The sequence below is a fragment of the Mytilus galloprovincialis genome, chromosome 9, assembly GCF_965363235.1.
Source record: "Mytilus galloprovincialis chromosome 9, xbMytGall1.hap1.1, whole genome shotgun sequence".
Taxonomy (NCBI): Eukaryota; Metazoa; Mollusca; class Bivalvia; order Mytilida; family Mytilidae; genus Mytilus; species Mytilus galloprovincialis.
Genome location: NC_134846.1, coordinates 8,373,268 through 8,394,883, shown reverse-complemented (window position 1 = coordinate 8,394,883; position 21,616 = coordinate 8,373,268). Strand labels below are relative to the sequence as shown.

Sequence of the window (21,616 nt, the reverse complement as noted above, 5' to 3'; positions counted from 1 at the left end):
GAACCCCACCAAAAACTTGGGGTGATCTCAGGTGCTCAGGAAGGGTAAGCAGATCTAGCTCCACACGTGGCACCCGTCGTGTTGTTTATGTGATAACAAATCCAATAAATAGTCTAATTCGGTAGGTCACATTCATGAAAGGGAAGGGGATTGTAGTTACGACGTAAGGAACATATCCGATATCAATTGTGAAACGGTTTTTCCATAACGGTCAACCAACTCGTGATGTTGTCCGTAAAATTTACGAAGGGATGATTTCAACTTCACCATTTAGAACTCTTGTTTAATAGCTTCCTTGTGAGCAGCAACCCTCTATCAAGAAAAACCTGATAGGATGTGCAAGCACGAGAATATCGTATCAATTGGGAGACATATACCCCGTATGCAGGTGCTGCTGGAATGTTACTACTTAGAAATGGAAAGTTCACAATTGGAAAGCTGAAATCATCTCTTTTGTCGTAAAGTGTTGTTTTCAACTGACTCTCATTGTCAATTTCTAGATGTAAGTCAAGATATGAGACCGACTTAACTGTATCTGTAGTATCCTTTATCTCTAGTTCGATGGGATAGATGCGTTCCACATAGTCACCAAATTTTGAATTATTTAGCAAAAGAAATAGAACTTTAGAATTGTCTAAGGTATCTCTGATTTTTTGTGAGAGTTTGACAAGTTTTTCGTTTGGAAGCCGCATGATTAAATTATGTGTATCAAATTCTATACCCAAAAACATGAGTAATGTCAAAATCGTGTGGGGCAATTGGTAACAAACGAAAAGCCGCTTTTATATCACACTGACTTAAACGGGCAAACGTTTGGGTCTATTAATCAAACATGCTGCTTCGTCCACTGAACTTTACTGCACTGAACAATGATCTTTATCAATAAAATCGTTTATTGAAGTATTCTCAGGATAGGTTGAATAAGTCTGAAATCCCCATCCTTTTTTGACACTAGCCCCATTGGTGATAACTGATGAAGTGTGGGAAAAGGTGGGTATTTGAAGGGACAAGCAATGCGACCAAGTTTAACTTCCTTCATTATTTTTTCTTTACAAATTTTGGGTAGCTGTAATGCACTTTTTAAATTGGAACTCTCCCTGAGTTCCCTAGAGCGAAAATATTTAAATGAAAAACCATATTTGAAACCAGATATAAGTTCATGTGCTACATTGTTAGGTGGGTAGAATTCTAAATAATTTTCCAAAGACTGATACTTTAAATTAATAGGAGTATTTCCTAATGAATAATGAATAAAAATTAATACTTTTTGTTACATTTTTGTTGATAAAAATATAAATTTTTTATAATCTCTATTATTTTATTTTTGCAGATACAAGAGGGATCCACTGAATGTCCTTGACTGACAAAACTGTTTGAATGAACTTTGGGTAAAACGGGATAGCTTTGAATCTTTTAGATGGCAAAACATAAATTGCATTCTTTAATTAAAACTACCGGCCATAAATTTATATCAACAATTGAGATCGTAAATGATAGTCAATTCAAATAAAGCATCAAACATTGTGACTTGTGCCAAAAGTGAAGATAATTTCAAGATGACCACCACATACAGTTGTCAAGTATTTGTCACAGTTCAACCTTTGTAATTATATTAATAAAATGTTCTGAACTCACCTAATACTTTGTGATGTTTCCCTTTGCCCTTATTACTAGCCTCAAACGTCTTGGAATTATAAAGTTTTCTTAGGAATCCTAAGGATATATTTGTCCATAGGTCCCGAATTGCTGTCTCCATTTGAGCCTTTGTAGTGATGTTATGTGCCTGGTTTTGCAGTTTAATTTTAACTTCACGCCACATATTTTCAATAATATAAAGGTATGGACTTTGTGCTGGCCATTCCATACCATGAAGTTGATTTTGTTCTATGTAATCTTTCACAATTTTGGCCCTATGCACCGGGGCATTGTCATATTGATATATGTAATTGTCAGCGGGGAAATGACGAGCAATAACAGGCCAAACAAAATTGTCAACAATCTCAATATACTTTAAAGCATCAATATTACCAGTTACAACAGTAATAGTACCAACACCTTCATAGGTAATGCAGCCCCAGATCATCAACTCAGTCGTGACCCACGGCCACGATTTAAACATTGAGGAGTTCACTCCTCACAGGCCGTCTCAAGACTAAACACGATTATCCATTCCAATTTCCACCTTACATTCATCACTATATATGAACCTTCTCTAATAATCTTCCACAGTTTTGTGCCTGGCCAATTTACATCATGCCAGCCTTTTTTTTAACATTTGCAGCACGAATTCTGATGGATTTTTTTACAACACGTTTTTTTTAACCCTTCTTCATACAATTTTCGCTGAACAGTACGTTAAGATACTGGTTCTTCCCTAGATTCATTAAAAACAGCAGTTATTTCATGTAGTGGACGTTTTCTGTCCGACTTGACAGTGGTGCAAAGTTTGCGAGTATCCCGTGGTGTTAGGAGATTTTGCTTTCCGTTCTCTCCTTCTTTTCCAAACTCCCTCGACCTTTGAAACGGTTTAAAACCCCATAAATTGTTGGAAGTGGATGTCTTGTTTGTCTTGCGATGCCAGGTCCTTCCATACCAGCCTTATGTAATGCTGCAATGGCATTTTTTCTCAGACAATGACAGTTCCTTGCGTTTTGGGGCCATTCTCAAAACTATACATAATGTAAATAAAGCAGACGATTCCAATGACCTTTCTCAAAACTTTCAAATTGTGCAAAAAGAGAGATAACTCCAACTTATTTACAGAGAAAACGGCTTTAAGAGTTATTACTTCCAACCCGCATTCGACATGACGTCGTTTAATTATCTTCACTTTTGGCACGGTAGTTTAGATTTGAATATCATTTTTATAATTCATTTTTTTTACTGTTAATTTTCTAAATAACATAAACGAGGTGACGAAAGATACCAGAAGGACAGTCAAACTCATAGATCGAAAATATACTGAAAACGCCATAGCTAAAAAATAAAAATAAAAACAGACAAATAATAATACAGTAATGTTTTTTCTTTTTCTTCTTGCTATGTATCTGTTTAACACGATAAACAGCATACAACAAGTTTAAAAAAAACTAAAGTTTTTACGTTCCTTTCTGTTATTTTTCTATTTTTGATTATTAACGGTCCTTCTGCCGTTGCCTGTATGCATCGCTATCCATGCTCTGTCTGAGGAGACGTATTAGGTTTGAATGAAAGTAATCTACCAAATATGGTGAATTCGTCAACACAAATCTGAAAATCTTTACTTAATTATTTCATTGATACAAACTTTTGGTTTCATTGGATGTTGTTTATATAGTCCGTTAATTTATGCAAGGTGTACGAAAACTTATCTTTTTAATGTTGTTAAAAAAAGAAAAATCTAGCTTAGATCTTTAATCGGTACATGATGTTGTTTGTTTGTAGTGATTCTAGAAGGTAAATGATTATCTACTAGAAACATCATACGTTCTATTTATACTGTTAGAGTATAATCTCTATTTCTTTCGTTATGAGCATTCCTTTTTTTTTTTGCATAACCCAATATAAACGCTAAACACCGACAAATAAAGACAACAGTAGTATACCGCTGTTCAAAACTCATAAATCCATGGACAAATAACAAAATAGAGGTAACAAACTAAAACTGAGGGAAACGCATTAAATATAAGAGAACAACGACACAACATAAAAATGTAACACACAGAAACAGACTAAGCATTAGACAAAATCCTTTGAGAATAACAAATATAACATCAAAACCAAATACATGAATTTGGGATAGATAAGTACCGTGACACGTATTATAGTAATGGGAATTCACACTCAAAAATAAGAGAATAAAAACGACACAACGGAAACACAACGTTAAAATGTAACACACAAAGAAACGAACTATAATATAACAATGGCCATATTCCTTACTTGGTACAGGACATTTTTAAAGGAAATGTGGCATGCCAAACCTCCCTCTTGTATGGCCATGTGAAATATAACATTAAAATGACAACACAACATTGCAGGACTACAATATAAATAAATAGAACACAATTGACAAAGAAACACACGAATAATAGCTAACAAAAGGCAACAAGTTTAAAATTTTTTAATACGCCAGAAGTGCATTTTGTCCAAACAAGACTCACCAGTGACGCCCAGATACAAAAGTTTGAAAGCCGAAACAAGTACAAAGTTGAACAGCATCGAGGACCAAATGTAAAAAAAGGGCGTGCCAAAAACATTGATGCTTAATAAAACCATACCATGCCACCCCAAAAGTAATCATTTTTTGTTCGAACAATTAATGCAGTTTCGCAAAGTCTGAGTAGAAGAAAAAAGGTCTTGAATATCGTATAAGTTAAAATATACACATAAATGATACCTATGCGATGGGAGTTTTTATGTTGATGATAACTTACGTGTGTCATAGACCCTTGCACTACGCTAGCTGGGTTTAAGAAACTCCGTTGTTCGACCTGCTATCTAGTAAAATGTGTTATGTTTAAATACACTTTTTTTGGTCATTTGGAAAATGTTGTTTGTGCTGTATTTTGACCCCTTTACCAAGTAATTTGTTTTGCATGCACACGTATCATTTTACATTTCCATTTCGCCTACGTTTTATATATTTTATGTTCAATAAGATCTGGAATATAATATTTGGCCTGGTACATCTGATAACTATTTTCACCACTAGGTTGTTGTCACTGTTGGTGAACGTTTTGTCCCCGAGGGTATCACCAGCTATTTAGTCAGAACGTAGGTGTTGGCATAAATACCAATCATACGGTCATTTTTTTAATAAATCAAATGTCTGGAAAATTTTTACTTATTCGAAATACTAAGGATTTTCTCATCCTAGGTATTGACAACCTTTGCCGTATTTGACACAACCTTTTCGAATTTTGGGTCATCAATGCTCTTCAACTTTGTCCTTGTTTGACTTTATAAGTCTTTTGGTCTGAGCGTCACTGATAACTTAACAGGGGTATTGTGAACTACTGAAAAGAGACCTTTGGGAAATATAACCTTTTAAGGCTCATGATTTGTAAGTACTTTATTCCAATTGATAAAATGTGTTCACCTTTCATCATGAACTAGGAACCTTTACGCTTCTGTTTTGTCGTATATATCTTATCGAGCCAAGATACTTATGACTCCATTCTGTTGATTCTTACGCATGCAGCGATCTTAATAGGAGTAAACCCAGAATGCGTCTTGAAATGATTCATAAAAGTAGCCAGCATATGACGGGTGCTGCTTCCCTCTTTCATCTGAAAAATGTTTACCTGTTCAAGAAATATTGAACATATTTGAAAATTCGAATATCTCGTTCGTAAGTGTTACATTTCCGCAAATTAGATTATTGTTAATCCTTGTATCAAATCAATGAAATAAAAAAAATCAACAAATTGCTTTCAAGGTCCCAACGGTGCTACTAATTCCAAACAATTAGTCATGTAATTCCGTAATACGAGTAAATGCACCCTCTATACGGTTACTGGAGTTTTAAGTTCTATTATAATCGATACATTTTATTGCTTTTATATTTATTAAAATGAATAACATAATATTTGTGTTTGAATTGCATGAAATCCGATGTTTTTATTATGTAGCTCATACTTTATTTATAAGAAAAGTAGTAAACGGAAAATATTAATTTGAGCTAACATTATTATTTTATTGTTTTAGTATTTAAATACGTATAGTGTTCCCTAGTTAGGAAAGCCATATGATTAGTCCAATGAAAAATGATATTTCATGGCATAAAATTATATAAATTGAAGGGTTATCACAGCGATGATATTCACAAAGAGGAAACAGAGAAATAACGTCGAAATTAAGGCCGAATATGAAACATGTGTTAATGCTTCTGATTTGTTCTTTTGTCATTCAAGGTAAATATAGGTTATTTCTAAGTAACTTTTCAATTAGAAATTTGGTTTATTTATTAGTTTTTTTTGTTATGTATATAGATATTTTGTTTATGCTTAAAACATTTTTATTTTAAGGAAAAGAAAATGAATGGTTTAATTGCGATTTTTGTTTTGCTTTTGTGTTCTTGACAGTTCCTTGCGTTTTGGGGCCATTCTCAAAACTATACAAAATGTAAATAAAGCAGACGATTCCAATGACCTTTCTCAAAACTTTAATTTGTGCAAAAAGAGAGATAACTCCAACTTATTTACAGAGATTTACAAATAATAATGCAGTAATGTTTTTTCTTTTTCTTCTTGCTATGTATCTGTTTAACATGACAAACAGCATACAACAAGTTTAAAAAAAACTAAAGTTTTTACGTTCCTTTCTGTTATTTTTCTATTTCTTACTATTAACGGTCCTTCTGTCGTTGCCTGTATGCATCGCTATCCATGCTCTGTCTGAGGAGACGTATTAGGTTTGAATGAAAGTAATCTACCAAATATGGTGAATTCGTCAACACAAATCTGAAAATCTTTACTTAATTATTTCATTGATACAAATTTTTGGTTTCATTGGATGTTGTTTATATAGTCCGTTAATTTATGCAAGGTGTACGAAAACTTATCTTTTTAATGTTGTTAAAAAAAAGAAAAATCTAGCTAGATCTTTAATCGGTACATGATTATTTGTGTTTGTAGTGATTCTAGAAGGTAAATGATTATCTACTAGAAACATCATACGTTCTATTTATACTGTTAGAGTATAATCTCTATTTCTTTCGGTATGAGCATTCCTTTTTTTTGCATAACCCAATATAAACGCCAAACACCGACAAATAAAGGCAACAGTAGTATACCGCTGTTCAAAACTCATAAATCCATGGACAAATAACAAAATAGAGGTAACAAACTAAAACTGAGGGAAACGCATTAAATATTAGAGAACAACGACACAACATAAAAATGTAACACACAGAAACAGACTAAGCATTAGACAAAATCCTTTGAGAATAACAAATATAACATCAAAACCAAATACATGAATTTGGGATAGATAAGTACCGTGACACGTCTTATAGTAATGGGAATTCACACTCAAAAATAAGAGAAAACAAACGACACAACGGAAACACAACGTTAAAATGTAACACACAAAGAAACGAACTATAATATAACAATGGCCATATTCCTGACTTGGTACAGGACATTTTTAAAGGAAATGTGGCATGCCAAACCTCCCTCTTTTATGGCCATGTGAAATATAACATTAAAATGACAACACAACATTGCAGGACTACACTATCAATAAATAGAACACAATTGACAAAGAAACACACGAATAAAAGCTAACAAAAGGCAACAAATTTAAAAAAATTTAATACGCCAGAAGTGCATTTTGTCCAAACAAGACTCACCAGTGACGCCCAGATACAAAAGTTTGAAAGCCGAAACAAGTACAAAGTTGAACAGCATCGAGGACCAAAAGTAAAAAAAAGGGCGTGCCAAAAACATTAATGCTTAATAAAACCATACCGTGCCACCCCAAAAGTAATCATTTTTTGTTCGAACAGAAATGCAGTTTCGCAAAGTCTGAGTAGAAAAAAAAAGGTCTTGAATATCATATAAGTTAAGATATACACGTAAATGATACCTATGCGATGGGAGTTTTTATGTTGATGATAACTAGGGAAAATAGGCAAACTTACGTTTGTCATAGATCCTTGCACTACACTAGCTGGGTTTAAGAAACTCCGTTGTTCGACCTGCTATCTAGTAAAATGTGTTTTGTTTAAATACACATTTTTTGGTCTTTTGGAAAATGTTGTTTGTGCTGTATTTTGACCCCTTTGCCAAGTAATTTGTTTTGCATGCACACGTATCATTTTACATTTCCATTTCGCCTACGTTTTATATATTTCATGTTCAATAAGATCTGGAATATAATATTTGGCCTGGTACATCTGATAACTATTTTCACCACTAGGTTGTTGTCACTGTTGGTGGACGTTTTGTTCCCGAGGGTATCACCAGCTTTTTAGTCAGAACGTAGGTGTTGACATAAATACCAATCATACGGTCATTTTTAATAAATCAAATGTCTGGAAAATTTTACTTATTCGAAATACTAAGGATTTTCTCATCCTAGGTATTGACAACCTTTGCCGTATTTGACACAACCTTTTCGAATTTTGGGTCATCAGTGCTCTTTAACTTTGTCTTTGTTTGACTTTCTAAGTCTTTTTGTCTGAGCGTCACTGATGACTAATATTTGGTTGAAACGCGCTTCTGTCGTATTAAATTATAAGCCTGGAACCTATGATAACTAAATAGGGGTATTGTGAACTACTGAAAAGAGACCTTTGGGAAATATAACCTTTCAAGGCTCATGATTTGTAAGTATTTTATTCGAATTGATAAAATGTGTTCACCTTTCATTATGAACTAGGAACCTTTACGCTTCTGTTTTGTCGTATATATCTTATCGAGCCAAGATACTTATGACTCCATTCTGTTGATTCTTACGCATGCAGCGTTCTTAATAGGAGTAAACCCAGAATGCGTCTTGAAATGATCCATAAAAGTAGCCAGCATATGAGGGGTGCTGCTCCCCTCTTTCATCTGAAAAAATTTTACCTGTTCAAGAAATATTGAACATATTTGAAAATTCGAATATCTCGTTCGTAAGTGTTACATTTCCGCAAATTAGATTATTGTTAATCCTTGTATCAAGTCAATGAAATAAAAAAATCAACGAATTGCTTTCAAGGTCCCAACGGTGCTACTAATTCCAAACAATTAGTCATGTAATTCCGTAATACGAGTAAATGCACTCTCTATACGGATACTGGAGTTTTAAGTACTATTACAATCGATACATTTTATTGCGTTTATATTTATTAAAATGAATAACATAATATTTGTGTTTGAATTACATGAAATCCGATGTTTTCATTATGTAGCTCATACTTTATTTATAAGAAAAGTAGTCAACGGAAAATATTAATTTGAGTTAACATTATTATTTTATTGTTTTAGTATTCAAATACGTATAGTGTTCCCTAGTTAGGAAAGCCATATGATTAGTCCAATGAAAAATGATATTTCATGGCATAAAATTATATAAATTGAAGGGTTATCACAGCGATGATATTCACAAAGAGGAAACAGAGAAATAACATCGAAATTAAGGCCGAATATGAAACATGTGTTAATGCTTCTGATTTGTTCTTTTGTCATTCAAGGTAAATATAGGTTATTTCTAAGTAACTTTTCAATTAGAAATTTGGTTTATTTATTAGTTTTTTTTTGTATATGAAATATTTTGTTTATGCTTAAAACATTTTTATTTTAAGGAAAAGAAAATGAATGGTTTAATTGCGTTTTTTGTTTTGTTTTGTGTTCTTGCTGTTCCTGTTAATTGGCGGGAAATACAACACAAATATCTGTAGAACAAGATTTTTACAAATTCGTTTGCATGATTACAAGAAGGCATTGTTCTTATATTTTGTACATTTATTTAGCACGTTCAATGTGATAATACTGAAAGTGTTTGTGAAATTGATCATGAAGCCGACATATGCATTTTCATTCACGAATGTCGATCGAAAAAACGATAGGAAAGTACAAAAAATGTATACGGAAACACCCTTTTTGTGTACCCTGAATATCAAACTAAAATTTCCGGATATTTAGTAATCTTGTACCTTATGCCCTCTTTTTATGGCTTAATGAGCTTTTATAGAATTATTGACGTACACTATACATTTTCGTTTAAAACGGTTTATTCCTTGAATGCCAACCTCCTTTGATCTACCGACAATGTACCTGTAAAATTATGTTGGCATTCGAGGAATAGGTGCAAGAAGTTATCACAACAAAAGTGGATGCTTTTCAAAACAATCATTCTAATTAAACAGAAAAGAAAATTTCAGGTAGTTAAATCCCATTTGATTTCATGTTTGTAAAATTGTTGAAAATTCATTTATGGCTGTAACTGCTTGAACAATATGCTCTTCTCTAAAAATACAAATTTGAAATTGTTGCATCACTAAGTCTAGACTTTGATGGTTTTTTCAATATTTCTATAGTTTTGTGTGCTGTGATTTTCTCCTATTTTATTTGATGGAATTTCCCCTAACTTTGTATATTCTCATACTTTTTTCATAGCATAAAAAGAAGAATATTTTGAATAATATGTTATTTGTTCGCAAACAGAGAACACAGAAAACAATACTAATAATATAAGTAAAAATATAAGCAAATTGAAAAAAGCACTATAAATCTTCATAATTATGTGAATATTGTTGAATATTTTATACAAGCAATTTTCATTTAACAGTCTATTACAAGTGTAAAATTTAATTAATTATTCAATCAAAAAGTTAATATAGTTTATATTTACTAATAAAATATTCAATATGATATGGATTTAGATAATGCTCTAATATCCTTTTTTTAGTTTGAAATAATTGTATTTTATTATATGTCAAGAAACATTTCCATTTCCAAAATATATTTTTTAATAAAAAGTAATAAAAATATTTTTATTTTCTTTAATTCTTTAGAATTCATGATAGTTTTAACCCCAAAATCTACTATATTTTCTTATCAAAAAGTGATAAAATGTTGCAATTTTATCAAGTTCTGTATTTAAGTTTTACATTTAAATACTTAAAAATACTTTAAATATTTAAAAATCATTTAAATAGTTATAAAAACACCTATTGTTCTTATATAAACATCGATTGAAATATTTTTGTTGGCATTCAAGGAATAGGTAACATATACAATGTTGGCATTCGAGGAATACACCGTTCAAAACAATGTCACACAACAAACAGTATTGTAGAATTCTAAACAGGCAAAGTTACTAAGGGGATTATACAATCCTGATTTCGAAGAAAGGTTACTGTAATTATTCTTTTTGCTAAAACTATGCATTACGAAATACAAAAAAAATGCAAACATTTCAAAATACATAATTGTTCGTGCATATATGCGTCGGACGTAAATACCAAATTTAATCCTGGTATCTATGATGAGTTTATATACTATGACATGTAAGAAGAGGCATCATTATTAATTTTTAAAGATTACTTATTTTTTTCATTTAATTTCATCTAATATCACTAAAGATAGTCAAAAGACTAGGCCGTTAGTTTGATTATTTTTACATTTGTGAGTTTTGGGCCTGTTTTAGCTGACTATACTTTTTTTAAAGGCCATACAGTAACCACTAGCTGTTTATTTCTATATATTTAAGTTGCTTGTGGAGAGTTGTTGCATTGGCAATCATACCACATCTTCTTAATTTTTATTTAGTGACTTTATTTAACCGATTTAAGTTCTTATAATTTTTAACATATATTACTCACTTGGTGTTTTAAATTATGGCATAGTGTTATTATCTTGCTGTTTCTGCATTGGATCTCTTATCAATATGATTTTATCTGTATTGCTACACAGATTCGGAGAGTCGAGGGCAAATACATTTCTACCCTTTCATTGAACCAGAACAATAAGGTTACTTATTGATTTATTGCTTGCATTTTTACCATTTCATAGAATATAACATTACATCCATGATTGACATCTATTGAAAAATCTATTACGAGATCAAAACAGAAACAGCCAGTTCATATTTTGTATACTTGTATTATATATTTATATTTCTTGAATAAAACTACGAAAAACATGTTGAATCAGGTAGATGAATAATATTTTGTTACAAATAAATAGATGCAGTACGAATGGCAATGAGACGATGGCCTTTTCTTATATTAAAATATTGAATTTTTTGAAATACTAAGGCTTTTCAACCTCAGGCATAGACTACCTTAGCTGTATTTGGCAACACTTTTAGGAATTTTGGTCCTCAATGCTCTTCAATTTCGTACTTTATTTGGCCTATTTAACTTTTTGGATTCGAGCGTCACTGATGAGTCTTTTGTAGACGAAACGCGCGTCTGGCGTATATACTAAATTTAGTCCTGGTATCTATGATGAGTTTATTTTTCTTTATGTAGTCATTACGAAGTTTGTCAATACTGATAAATCTTCTGATTGTCGTCTCAGTAATTTAGTCTATACTCATGATGCAGAAGCGTTTGCATACGAACTATATATCTTCCTACGATACTCCAGAGCGTGTATTTCTTATCACGCTTTCCTGGATAGATGGTTGCTGCTCATAAGGAAACTGTAATCAAAGAGTTCAAAGTAGATATAATCCCTTTGTAAATTTTAAGACTAATACCACATTTCCTTATTTTCATAGTACTCCAATTGAAGGTCGGTTGGTCTCTCCGCACAATCTGGCTATCCCAACCAATAAAAAATGACCACCACAAAATAGCACAATAGCGTTTTATTCAAAGGAATTTAAATGATAAAACAAGCCAGAAATTTACCTTTTATATCATGGCTAAGGCATATATTGATTTAAAGTATCACACAATGTATACAAAAAAAAATAATCATGCATAGTGCATACTTTAACAAGACTTTTAACAAATGTATATTTTAGAATTTTATACCATATCTTTTTTTTTCTATTTTCACAGGTATGTCTTGTATGTCATCGCTCGAAAGAAAACGAACTTTAGAAGTATGTCAATCTTTAGAATTAGTTGGAACTTTCCCAAAATCAACATGTTACGAAATGGAAAAATTGCAAAATTTTATATGTGGACAATGTATCGATGAAGATTGTTACAACCGGTACATGTGCTATCTTTGACAACAACATCCATGGGCTATGTTTAGTAATTGTTTATGCACATTATTATAAACAACGGCTATCATGACAATAACGCATTCATAAGTATATACTAGAACACACCGTGATATCGCGGGTCAGTGACTGAATTAAAGTATCATTTAACTATGCGTAAGCCTTTTTTTAGTATTGGTATTGTCATCTGATAAAGTCATGCCGATTATAAGTTTATCTCCTTTCAAACTCTTTCTGTTTGAACCTGTCGACCTGGAACTTACCAATTATTGGTAATATTTATTATTTGGAAAACAAAAGGTCCTGGAATGGAGTAGTTTTTAATCAACAGCATTGTAAATAAAGTTGAATTCTTTTATTCGCTGTCTATTACGTCATGCCCGCTAACAAATTGAACACTGTACCTATATGCTTTATTTTAAGTCCAGTTTTTTTAGTATTCGTATTGTTATCTTAGAAAGTCTTATTGATTAAAATACTACAATAGGGAACGATTTGACAATGCTTGAATTTGTTAGGGTCAACCCTGTGATATAGCATAGTCCTTAATACACCGTTTGGTGGTGCTCCTGTCAGATGCAGAACGTACAGATGAGATAATAGGTAACAGGTGAATATACTATTGGTATCGGTATCAGATTCGACCCGGAACTTGTTAATTATTGGCACTATTAATTATGTGGAAAACAAAAGGGTGTAGATCTGGAGTGGTGTAATTTTTAATCTACACCATTGTCCTATGCTAGTTATATATAAAGTTGAATTCTTTGATTTTTACCTGATGACGGCTGACAAATTGGACCTCGTTATTTTAGTATTATAGATTTGTGGAGTAAATATATTTCAAGTAACCCACTGACTTTATTCGATACTTTTGTTATGTGTACCTTATGATTTTACTCACATATCCTGTCAGCCAAAATTCTAAAACAAAATATTTGTATTTTTTTTTTTTTTTTTTTTTTTTTTTTTTTTTTTTTTTTTTTTTATTGCTACAATTGCTACACAAATAATATCCTTACTTTATTATTTTGAAAAACCAATGCTTGAAGAATACTTTATAGAATAAAAGTTAAATATTACGCATGTTCAGTACTATTGCATGCAGAAAGAAAGAATATCTGTTTTCAATCAAGAGTGAATCCCACATGAATTCGATGGTTTAAGCCAACCCTTATACTTTTATAATGATAATACTAATTAATCTTTTGTTGATTGTATTGACGTTTTTTTCCATTTGTTTCATAATTCCACAAAGAAACATGATTTTCTGCAAAACAAACAGCAAAGTGTCGACAAAACAAAAAACTGAACGTGCAAACTTTATTGTTATACGTAGGAAAACAGGTGACTTATGTTTCGAAACAGATTTTATTTAAAAATTTGTAAACAAAAATCATCAACCTAAATTTTCTTCCAATTAAAACTCGAATAATGTATGATGATTTTTCTTTGAGGATCGAGATCGAAGCTTGAATCAAGCAAGTTCGACTCATCACAATTTAAGTAATATTGAATAAACAGATTGTTAAGATATAAGACTATTCCCAATTAATTGGGCTTACAAGGTGTAATATGTTTAACATGTATAAGGTAAATACCTACAAATAACTTAATACGCTCAAATTAGCAATGTCGTCGACAAAATTTGAAAAATAAAATAGGAGGGCAGCTTTTGAGTACTTTCTAAAAATTTAATCACGTTTACACAACGCAACTATCTTCAAACTACTGGTGCACGGTTCTAGAAAATCAGACTTCCAAATACTGAATATGTTACATTCAACTAGATAGTGCTAAGGCATACATATACATGATATAGTTCAAAAATTGCATGTAAAAGAAAAAAAACTCCCGGGAATCCATTCTTATGGTTCAACAGAGAAATAGTTTCTATCAGGAGAAAATTGTATCATAACAATTTGGGTAAAACAGGCTGTGTTCGCAAAACTTAATTCGGAATACTAACTAAAAAGTTTTGATTAAGTGTGATCTCTAATGAAGTAATCGTTGTTCGCTTACATAAATTTTCTAGATATTTGCATACGCCTAATCCCTTTATTATTCGTCGGATCTGTCTAGAACCCCGGTTTTGTAAATGTGCCTCAGCCACTGACAAAACACAAAAACATTGTTTTCCATTTCATGTAATTAATTGAAAAAAAAATACATTTACAGTTTCGGTTGTGCCAAATCGTGCACTTTCCTGAATATGATTTGCACATGTTTATTCCTACTTCTTGCCGACAAATATAGCGAAATCCTATATAAAAAAATGATTTATATCCTCGAGTACCTTGACTTACATCTATAAATTGAAAATCAGAGTCGGTTAAAAACAAAACTTTGGAACGAAATATATGATTTCAACTTTCCAATTGTTAACTTTCCATATCTATGTACCTACATTCCATCAGCGCCTGCATTAGAAGTATATATATCCATGGGCCAGTTGATATAATAATCTAGGGCTTGTTTTTCATATCATGATTTCTTTGACAGAGACTTGCTGCTCACAAGGAAGCTTTTAAATTAAGAGTTCAGAGTGATGAAATTGAAATCGTCCCCTCGTTGTTGTATTGAGTTCATCATGAATTGGTTGGCCGTTGTTGAATATTTGTTTCACAGATTATAACAGATGTGTTCCTAATGACGTACTACGATTCCGTTTCCCTTCCCGAATGTGACCTACCGACTAATAAGACTTATTACCGTGTGTATAATAGCATGAACATCATGATGGGTGCCAAATATGGAACGAACTCTGCTTAACCTATATTTAATTTTCGACTTATGAGTTCTAACATCCTTCTAGTATCTTTCCCTTCTTTTTTATGACTTGGTGAAGGATTTTTACGTAATAAATGGTTTGTAAATATACCAGCGTTGTTAACATTCAAAAATATTCACCTCTTGCCACAACTGTTTATTCTATTGAATTTTTTATATGGAGCCTATAATATTTTTAGAATAGGGTTAATATATCACTTTCCTTTTTTTTCAAATTTAAACCAAGAAGTGAGTAAGATTTTATAGACTTGTGAGTAATAACCTAATGAATTTAACATGTTTAACTGTATAACAGTCCAATAACCGACATAAATGATTCATCTGAAATATATATTTGTGTCCATCATCTATCATTTACCTGTCTTTAATTAAAATCTAAATACAAGTAGTGGACTTATTTGTTGAAAATTATTATGTGTTAATACAACATGACATTACAAAACGTTTAAAATATTGAACGCCGGATTGTGTACGTCATGCTATTGTGTGTTAATATCTATGACAAAACCGCGTCCTTCTATGTGAAATGTTATGACAAACCATAATCGTACACATTGACAGGCCCCTTCCATTTTGATATGATTTAGTTTGTTCGTTTAATGCTTAACAATACAATATTGAAATCACACAACATTAAATATTTATGTTTTAACGGATTTCTAGAACGAATAGTTATCAAAGGTATCAGGATTATAATTTAATACACCAGATTCGTGTTTCAACGAGTACATAAACTAACTTTACTGGGATGATCTGCTGCAGAAAAAAGATTATGTATTCGGTTTCAATAAATCATTTATTAAACCTCAATTTTTTTTCGAAACCATGCACTCAAATGTATCATCTATATTTGTAAATGCAGAGCAAATATGGATTTAAATAATCTAAAAGACATGTAAATTCAATTGAAAAATCATCAATTGAATTTACTTTACACTTGATATTGATTATAGCAAATACAGACAAGCCTACAATGTAAAGCAAACCGGGATAAGGACTTTGTACTGGTTGAAAACGAATCGGATATGGTACTTCTGAAGTGAAAATCAACGTACTTAATCAACAGTGATTCATTCATGATCAATTAAACTAACTTTCAACATGTGCAGTAGGAACAGAGTGAGTAATATGCCAGCTTTAGCTGGCACATATGGTAGAAGCATCGTTTTGGAATAAAGAACACGACCCATCTGAAAAATTTCGTCACTCTCGTTAAATCTCGTACGATTATTTTTAATGGCGGCCGAATTTAACGTTTCAATGCGAGCTTGAAAAAACGGGACAGATCGGAATAATTTCGATGTTTAATACGACATTAATTTTTATTTGTTTACAAAAACAAGAATTCAAAAATTTTGGTAACTTGTATAGCTTCTTTTACTTTTTTTTGTACCACGGAAATTACCGAAGTTAGGATAACAACAACTGACGCCATATTTCGTCTGTTTCAACTTTCCATCATCAGTGAGGTCAAAACAAATTACTTAAATAATCACAGGTACTTCATTTAAAACTCACAAAATCATAATTAACGATAACATATTTAGCGTAAAAGTTCCGTCCAGCCACGGGAACACAGAAAAAAAAACTCTACAAGCAATACATTTCGGATTTTTTTTATAATGATCATGCGGCATGCGGGGTAAACTCCGGTGCACTGGTTGACCTTGACTACTTATGTTCATCTGCCACATAATTCCCCACATCAAGGAACAGTGGTAATGACGTTGGTTATACTGTTGAATGTGATCAGGGTTATTCCTGTAGCCAATGGCGAATCCAGAACTTTTCATAAGGGGGCACGATTACGGGGCTCTCCAGTCATGCTTCAGTATATAATCAACATTTTTTCCCCACGAAAATGCCCCCTCCCCCTTTTTTTGGGGGGGTCAGCCTATGGTAGCCCACAGACTTAATCACAACTTTAATAACAAAAGTTTAAAACAAAAAAAATATATTCAAATAATTCACAATCTTCTAATTCTGTACTTCCTTTGGCAAACTCTCAACAAATCTTTTCATTGATTATGTTATATATCTGATATCTACCTTATAGGTCCCAGGAGAAGGAAACTGTATATACATGTATCACTATCAGGTTCACATTTCAATCTATTTAGCAATACACACTTATGATTACATGTATATAACATCACAGTAGCAAAATTGCACTCAGTTACCAAATTGCACCTATTCAGCCAAAAAAAAAAAAAAAAAACCTGCAGAAATCTTACAAGTTTTCTTTCACCATTATCTAATTAAATCATCTTTTTAAAATGAGCAAATTAAATTTGTTACCAGCATCCTTTTCTTCAAAAAATAATAGTTGAAGCATGGAATAATGTCAAATTGTTTGAAATATTTGGATGTTGCTAAACGGCGGAAACGGAAAGGAATACGGAACGGAAACGGAAAGCGGAAACAGTTAACATTTTTTTTTTTTTTTTTTGGTTATTTTATCTATATAGGCATGTTTCTTTTCTTGTATAATGGAAAGAAGACGTAAAAGAAACCTATTAGGAGAATGGTGTATGGAAAAAAAATCCTAGATAGAAACCAGAGAACTAGAATAGAAACTTGTATATACTTTATTTTTATGAAAAAAAAATCGACAAAATCTCTCACTATACAAAGCCTTTCTCACCCTTTTACAATACTCAAGGATTTGTATACTAAATCCTTGCAATACTGAAGTATGCTGTTTGGTATTTACATAGGGAAAGCATTATACATCCTAGCTTCTAGTATTTAAATTTAAAAAAAAAATACGAATTGATGTGCAAACAGTGACGAACAATTAGTAGTCTACATGGATATATACGATTCGCACAGTACCCTCACCAAGTTTATCGTAGTCATGTCCTAAGGTTTTCAAAATCAAATTGTCTACGCTGCTTCAAAAATCATGCCGCTTAATTCTTCTCTGAAAGTTCAATTCCTCTCAATTTTGCATAGTCCGCTATAAAAAGACCCGAAATGACAATGTAAAACAATTTTTTTTTCATCTGACCTGGCCCTGCTAAGTGAGCTTTTCTCGTCTCATGGCGTTCGTCGTCCCATTTCTTCTTTGTAAACTTTTACAAAATTTTTCAGTCTCTGAAACTACTGGGCCAAATGTTATTGAACATATGTCTTTTAGGGAGTCGCCTGATAGTTTTGGTTAAACTTTGCAACAATTAACATTAGTGTATCTAATTTAATAACTGTGTTGAATAACACTTCCTGTCAGCCAAGTAAACCAACATGGCTTAAATTAAAACATAGGGATAAAAACGCTACGAATTTAACGAAAACTTGATGTGAAAAACATGTATTATCTGACATCGGACTCGGACTTCTATTAAAAAGAGTTTTAATGTGTGTATGCTTCATATGTGTTTCTTTAATCTACATTGGCTAGAGGTATAGAGGGAGAGTAAAATTGGGATCTCACAAAACATGTTAAACCTCGCCGCATTTTTGCGCCTGTCCCAAGTCTGGCCTTTGTTAGTCTAGTATATATTTTTTTTTATTTAATCTCATTTATATGTTTTGGAGTTTAGTGAGACGCCCATTTTCTCTGAACTAGCACACAATTTTATCTAGGGGCCAGCTGATACCAACATCCGGGTGCGGGATTTTCTCGCTGCGTTGAACACCCATTAGTGGCCTTCGGATGTTGCCTGCTCTTTGGTAGGGTTGTTGTCTCTTTGACATATTCCCTGTTTTCATTCTCAATTTTATTAGAATGTTGAGCTCTACCTAATGTTCATTCACGTAAAAACAGTCAAATGACCTCTTACATGAGTTGTCGACCCTATATGACGAATTTTCTCACTTGCATGTTCGCCTGTTATATTAAAATATATGGTAAATATATCTAACTTTTAATAGCAAAAATTACCAGCAAAACAAGATCTATTGATTTTCATAGTTCTTTATTTCCCCCCTTAAATTCCGTCTATATAAAAGTTTCTTTCCGTTTCCGTTCCGTTTTCCGTTTCCGCCGTTTAGCAACACCCGAAATATTTGAAGAAATAAAACAAAACATATGTTTATATTCCAGTTTTAAGGATTTATTTTGAAATTAACCATACATGTAATGATGTATGGAATTTGGGCACTGACCTCATTACAGTATCATGCCATGGATTTTTTGGAGGTCATTTCAAACCAATTTTTCTATAACTCTACATGGACTCAAAATTAAATTGTTGTAACTATATTGTAAACAAGGATAGTCTACAAAATAAGCACAGAATAAACTTTAATTTGCTTGGTACATTTAAAAAGTTGGTGAAAAAAACTGACAATATAGGTGCAATTTGGGTATTCTCATGTAAGCAACTTCACAACAGAACTACAAATTTATTTTCATGACCAAAAAAATAAGTACAAACCTAAAGGCAATAAAATGCTTCGCCACGCACAATCTGATATGATCACAGATGTATATTTAGCATATAAAAACACCAAATTTTTTATGTCAGTTGAAAACAAACATATTTTAATTTTGGACCCTTCAAACTTCAATATGAACTTATTTGAAAACAGGTATCAGGTGAACCCAAACATTTCTATTCAGCAGAAGTCTCTAACTCCTTAATTCCATATGATATATAGTAAGTCCTACAAAAATATTGAAAATGTGTACATATTATTTTTTTCTAGCTTCTCTCATGTGAAAGCGGTACCTTTTCGGTCACTATTTATGTGACAACTTGGAACAGCACCAGCCTTGCCAGTATATGTATGAATAAAAACTCAGATCAGTATAATGATTGAAAATTGTATGTTGGAAAAGGAAATTAAAATAAAGTAAACTTAGATAAATAAACTAATAAACAAATAAAATTGAATTAAATCGCATTGCTAAAGCTCCAAGACACAGTAGGTGGCGTAAGATTAAGTAATAAATAGTTTCGTCTTTTTTGTAAATAATATAGTTAATCTAATGTTTTAGGTCTTTTGATCATAGCAATTAATCTGACGTTGAGAAATAAATTAAATAAACTGTCATCTTTTAAAAGAATAAATATGTTTGTAATTTGCCGTGTTTCTATTGTCCACTTAATAATTCTGTAAAGTGAGTAAAGATTTTGATAATCCTTTAATTGCGTTTGCGTAACTAAATAAAATATATGTCAATCATATAAATCTCTATAACATAAAAAGAGATTGGTTGACCAATAAAAAGAAACTTTAGAAATTCAAAATTGACGCTTAAATTTCATAGGTGAATAAAATAATTGCAATCAGCACGTGATGTTGGGGTTAAAAAGGGGAGACCGCAAACTCCTTACATCACATATCACACTTAAATGTAGATTGCTGTTTGGAATAAATAATTATAACCTCATTGTATTTTATTCACCAGGTATGTAAATTGTTTTAGTGTAAACTATTTTCAATTGAAGTTTAAAAGTAAGAATTTGTCTTTTGATTTAATAACTTTGATATCTAAAACTTAACTTCAATTTATAAAAGATTTTCATTAACATAAATAAGTAAAAACAAAGTTTACTATTTAGATCAATTGATCACATATCACACTTAAATGTAGATTGCTGTTTGGAATAAATAATTAAAACCTCATTGTATTTTATTCACCAGCGCCGGGTGTCGAAAGGAGAAAGTGTCCGAGATGAGGGACACGCCAGCAGAAGGTATTGCATAGACCTGAACATGAGCGAGCTAGTATTTCCCAGATTCTCCGAAAGAAGTCAGAATCCCCGAATAGATGAAAGCGGGCGAGATTAGTCCCTAAGTGAAAGATGTCAGTTCCCCGATATTTAAGTGTTATTAACGTTTTGGAGGGAAAGGGGAGACAAACTGACAGAACAGAGATTCTTCCCCCTTTTCCTGCATTACATCAGAATACCATGGACAATATGTTAGTTATATGTCCTTGTGAATATATAGTGAGGAAAGTTATCAATAATTCTGCAGATACATGTAATGCAATTTTATCAAGTGTTTTGTACATTTTCTGTTAAAATTTTCACACAATCAGTGAAACATTCAAACAAGACTTTAATTATTGCCAGCTTACCCTATTTGCATATTTTATACTAAATTATAAACTAAATTTTTATTACTGAAAGTTTCAAACAATGACAAGTGTTTTATTTACCAAATAACTCATGTGTTTCTGTGAGAAAAAAAAAATCATGTGTAATTTTTGGGAATGAAAGGG

At 31.9% G+C, this 21,616-nt stretch overlaps 1 long non-coding RNA gene across 2 annotated transcripts; it reads left to right on the top strand.

Moving 5' to 3' along the window:
- The first annotated feature begins 5,876 nt into the window (after positions 1-5,876).
- Positions 5,877-12,806, top strand: LOC143044358 (uncharacterized). Of its 2 annotated transcripts, XR_012968657.1 has the most exons (3): positions 5,877-5,894; positions 9,050-9,160; positions 12,482-12,806. It is a non-coding gene; the product is annotated as an uncharacterized LOC143044358 (long non-coding RNA). The 2 variants fall into 2 exon arrangements; XR_012968656.1 differs by lacking the exon at positions 5,877-5,894 and having other exon boundaries at positions 8,979-9,160.
- The last annotated feature ends 8,810 nt before the right edge of the window (positions 12,807-21,616 follow it).